Genomic DNA, 5,045 nt, shown 5'->3' on the forward strand with positions numbered 1-5,045 from the left:
CCCATCTATCCTTTAATTTCTAAAATTATATATCTAATAGTCCACTACTAGATAGCTCGTACTGCTCAAAACACACACAACATCAAAACAAATAAAATCAAACAAGCAACCAACAACAGATAAATAATAAGAAGAAGAATCACCATTCATTTACCCTGCCACCTGTGACAGAAATCTGGGAAGCTTCTTAGATTCCTTCCTCTGCCTACAAAAACTCACCTACAGATTTTAACAAGTAAGTCCTGTTGATTTTCATAAATTATAAACTCTTTTGACATCTTCATTCCTGGAGCCTGACTTGTTAACTCAGCTGGATTAACACAAAAGCTTTAAACACCTTTTTCCTTGAAATACATCACACATTTCCAACCCTTCTTCATCCTCCACTCCACTTAGCAGAGTGCTCTTTCTCAAACCAGAACAAAAAATAAACAATAAACCCAAAAAACAAATTAACACCATATAAATTCCCGACTTAAATCTCTTTTAGGATCCACATTGCTTATAGAATACATCCATAGCTGCTTAATTTGACATAAAGGGTCACTGTCTGACTCCTACCTACTCTTATATGAGGGTTGCATGGTGTAGTGGTGGAGAGTGGGGCTTTATGGAGTCATATTGCCTGGGCTTAAAATATGCCTTCACCTCTTCTTGCTTGTCACCTTGGGCATGTAGGACAGGCACCTTCTGTTTATCCCTCCTGACCCACACCATACCCTTTACGTGCTCTTTGCCAAGGAAGGTGATATGTCTGACCTCATCAGTTAGTTATCCTGTCCTGTGGTACCACTTGGATTTGGCCACTGAAAGCCATCATCAGGAACTGTGGTGTAGCCAGAGAGGGTTCCCTTCCTGCTGAGTTGCCAAAGGTTGATAGTGCCTGTCTACTGAAGGTTACATCTGCTGTAATAAAAACCTCTCGAGTTTGTTTTTTATGGATTTTGATAACTTCCTTCTCTTGTATGATAGTGTCTTCCCCTATGTGACCAGTCCCTCCTCAGTCTGGGTAACTGGGGTCTGGCTTTTTCTTGAATTCTGGCTGGTAACTGAGTCTCTGCCTTAGAACAATGCTTATAATAACTTCCCCCAACTGAATGATCCATTTTGTTTTTGCTATACATCTATTACACTACATTCCTTACTCTGAATCCCAGTTCCTTGAAGTTCATGATTCAGGATGATTCAGGTCCTATTCTGAAGAGACTGCTACCAAGTTGTGTTATGGGTTTCCACCATGTAACTGTTTGTGGATGATTCCATGGTGGATGGTTCAATAGTCAGGTAAGACTCTGGGGGCTGTCAGGGTCTGGAGTTGGGGAAGAGGGAATTATTTCCTATCCAACCCCCTGGGGGGTTGTCAAATGTAAGGCCAAGAAGGCAAGGGGTCAGTATCACAGCTATTAAGTAGCTGGATTGAACTGTTAGGGAGCCTCATGACAAAGCAATGGTTTGGTCTCAAGGTTCCCACTCTTAATTGTCTGAAGTATTCCAATGTCACCCAGTCAAGTTGTTGGATTGAGACATCTTCATCCCTGGATGATTTTTTTCTTTTAATCAATCGTTAGAATTTTTTTTTTTATTTTTTAAAAATGGTTCTGACTATATATAGGTATTTTCCCCCTGAGCTCTCCTGGAGGAGGCTAGGGTTTTATTGTCAGTGTTTTCTCTTTTTTCTTCCATCCAATCAACGCCTTCATCATCTTCCCAAGAGAATTTTGGAATTATGAGACTCACCCCATTGCACCTTGATCAAAAATCTATTCTAGGGGCGCCTGGGTGGCTCAGTCGTTGGGCGTCTGCCTTCGGCTTGGGTCATGATCCCGGGGTCCTGGGATCGAGCCCCGCATCGGGCTCCCTGCTCTGCGGGAAGCCTGCTTCTCCCTCTTCTACTCCCCCTGCTTGTGTTCCCTCTCTCGCTGTGTCCCTCTCTGTCAAATAAATAAATAAAATAAACAAATAAAATCTTTAAAAAAAAAATCTATTCTATTTTCTGCAGATTTATGTCCAGGCCCTTTTCATATACTCTATATCATTTAATCTCAAAAAAATACCTGTGAAATTTCTATCACCAGTATCCCTGTTTTGCAAATAATGAAAGAGACACTCAATCGCTTCTCAGCCTTTTGGCTAAGATCAAGTGTAATAAAAGAGACACTCAGAAAGCTTAGGATGTTTTTCCATAGTCACAGAATAGGCCAATGGCAGAGAGAGAATTTTGAATTTTCTCTATATTTTCTGTTAAAGGCAAAAGGTATTTTAATATTGCACTTTTGTTTAAAGTATGATTGTTTAATATGAAGGTAGGCTAAAATATTTCAAACTAGTAAGTAGCTTTACATTTCAAAAATAAAATCTAAAATCATCCAGCTCAAGCATATCATATAGTAAAGGATGTGACTTCCTTGTGTTTAATATACTGCATTTCTTGTTCATTTATGGAGTTTGGAGTTCATAAAGAATGATCCAATGTGTTATTTTTTATAAGTTAGATTTGCATGCCTCATGTTGTATGTTGTTCCTAACTCCAATTTCTTCTGGTCAGCTCTCTGCCCTGTACTGGGCTAGGCAACCATGGGGAAAATGTCTTTGGTACTTTCTCTCCAAGAGTAAATAGCTAAATGATAAATATTTTTAAGGAGTGGAACTTCATTTCTGGTAGATCTGGCTCATTCTAGAAGACTAAGATTCTTTTTAAGTCTCCACACCTAAGATGCCAGTTCTTCTTTTTAAAGTAGAAATCTATCCTGAACCCTCTCTAGCTAATTTTTTTTTTTTTGGCTCCAAGTATTTTCCCTAACTATGAAAAAATTTCATTACAGAAATGGATGTTTCCTGCCATGATTCAGGATGATTCAGGTCCTGTTCTGAAGAGACTGCTACCAAGTTGTGTTATGGGTTTCCACCATGTAACTGTTTGTGGATGATTCCATGGTGGATGGTTCAGTAGTCAGGTAAGACTCTGGGGGCTGTCAGGGTCTGGAGTTGGGGAAGAGGGAGTTATTTCCTATCCTCAACAACATTATATCTTTCCCAGAAAAAAGAGACATAGCTCAGATCCAAACTAAATCCATCCAACCAAACATTAACTTTCCATATTCTTTATCATGTGAGTCAGTTGTCCTGTTTTTCTGTTACATATATTTATAAATATTCTCATTTGTTCTTTCTCTGAACCTATAATTTATTTGTCTCTTCCATTTTAATAATAACAAGAACAGGTATTTTTTTTTTTTTAACCCTGAGCCCTAGTAGCTTCTGCCTTATTCCTTTGCTTTGTTGACTGCCAACTTCTTGAGAGCATAGTTGAAAACTTGGTCTTTCTGCTTCCTTTCATGTGAATCATGCTCCATATAGCTTGTGTTTCTCAATACCCTACTAAAGTCCCTCTGAATCTATTCCTCAGTGCAGACACTCCGCACCTCGAGCTCCTTGAATGTCCAGCCCACAACAGGGTCAACCCTGTATGTGAGGGACACATTGCCCTAAGTGGGGCAGTGAGAGTGTCATACTCATCTGGACTTAGTGGGATCCAGAGGGATCTGGACTTTGTGATGACAATAGTTTCAGTCTTCCCTTTTGTGTTGTAATGCATTTCTGACAACAAAAGATCCTGCTGGAAGAACTGTAAAAATTTGAGCTCTGGGATCTGAGCTACATGGATTCTGCTATCTTCATTCATTTCTTGTATCTTGTATTTGTCATATCATGTATTTTTCCTGAAGCACAAAGTATTCTTAACATTAGCTGAAACAATGTCTTAACTATAATAGAGTCCCAAATAAAACAAAAATAAATTATAATCAACACTGGGATGAAAATACCCAGGAGAAAATAATGATCTTCTTCCTTTTTTAATGACAAACACAAAAGAATATAATTTATTTTATTTGGCTTTCAAGAAAACTGAGACCAAATAAGAAGTGAGAAAGTAGCCATAATATAACTCCTTATGACCATAACACTCAGTTTCATTTGTTACCAGAATTTTGATTTCTATTTTCAATATTTTTCTCTAGTCCTGTTTTCTTATTCTTACTTTTGTTTTATTTTATTTTATGCCTTTATGTTGTAGTTCACCTTAAATATTTGCGGGGGGGAGAGTAAGACAGCATACAAATAAATGCATAATAAATAAGACACACTGACAGTTGTTTTATTCTCCTAAAAACTAAAGGGATAATGACTTATGAAAGCATCCTCCTAGGTAAGAGGGTGAGGTGGTCATTTGAGGAGTATTTGTATGAGAGAATATTCTAGGGTGGATGTGGTGCTCATACTGTAAGAATGCTAAGGACACAGAATAAAAATAGTTGTGAGGTTGCGGTATTTGTGGTCATGGTTTTAACACAACAGCTCTAATATTAAAACTAAGCATAATGGGAAAAAAAAATCAATGCCTTCTCTTGCAATAATTTGTTTTCACTTATTTTCCCTGTAGGCTGCAAGAAGGTACCTATTTTTAGTTTTTAAAGTGCTGATGAAGGGAACTAATTCCCAAAGGGGGGCAGTATTGTTGAAACACCTTGGAGTTGCCCCTCTGCAAACTCCAGTGGTCTTTCCTCTTGGTAGAAAAACCACCAATTTAATTTCAGAGACCCAGGAGAAGGTAAATTTTACTGGGCTTCATTTTACTCTCTATCTCATGCTTTGCTTTGAAAAGGCATGGAGATAGCTGCAAAAGTCAGTATCCAACTGAAATCCTGAGGTAGGATTATATACAGTGGCCTGGCACAGTAACTAATCTGAAATCATTACTTATCCTTACCTGATTCCCTGAGTATGCATTCAGTTAGTTAGGAACTTAGATGGAGGAGTCCTATTGGCACTGTTAAATATTCCTCACAAATGCCACTGGCTGAATCTGAGCATTTCATTTTAATAAGGTCAACCGACGACTGGAATGTTTCTGCAGACAGGGGTCCCGTGGTCTGGATAATAAGTCTTATGAGGAACAAGTAAAGTAAGTTTGTGATTTTTTTTAACAGAAAAGAGAAGATTAAAATTCTTATCAACACTGGAAGATCAACAGAGATAGAAGGAAG

The 5,045-nt window shown here is 38.2% G+C and overlaps 1 non-coding gene across 1 annotated transcript; it reads left to right on the forward strand.

Annotated features, from left to right (window-relative positions):
* Positions 1-2,110: 2,110 nt before the first annotated feature.
* LOC115939201 (U2 spliceosomal RNA) lies at positions 2,111-2,296 on the forward strand. Its single transcript, XR_014141118.1, has one exon. It is a non-coding gene; the product is annotated as a U2 spliceosomal RNA (small nuclear RNA).
* Positions 2,297-5,045: the final 2,749 nt, after the last annotated feature.

The sequence above is a fragment of the Leptonychotes weddellii genome, chromosome 16 (assembly GCF_054177405.1).
Source record: "Leptonychotes weddellii isolate Sample4059 chromosome 16, ASM5417740v2, whole genome shotgun sequence".
Taxonomy (NCBI): Eukaryota; Metazoa; Chordata; class Mammalia; order Carnivora; family Phocidae; genus Leptonychotes; species Leptonychotes weddellii.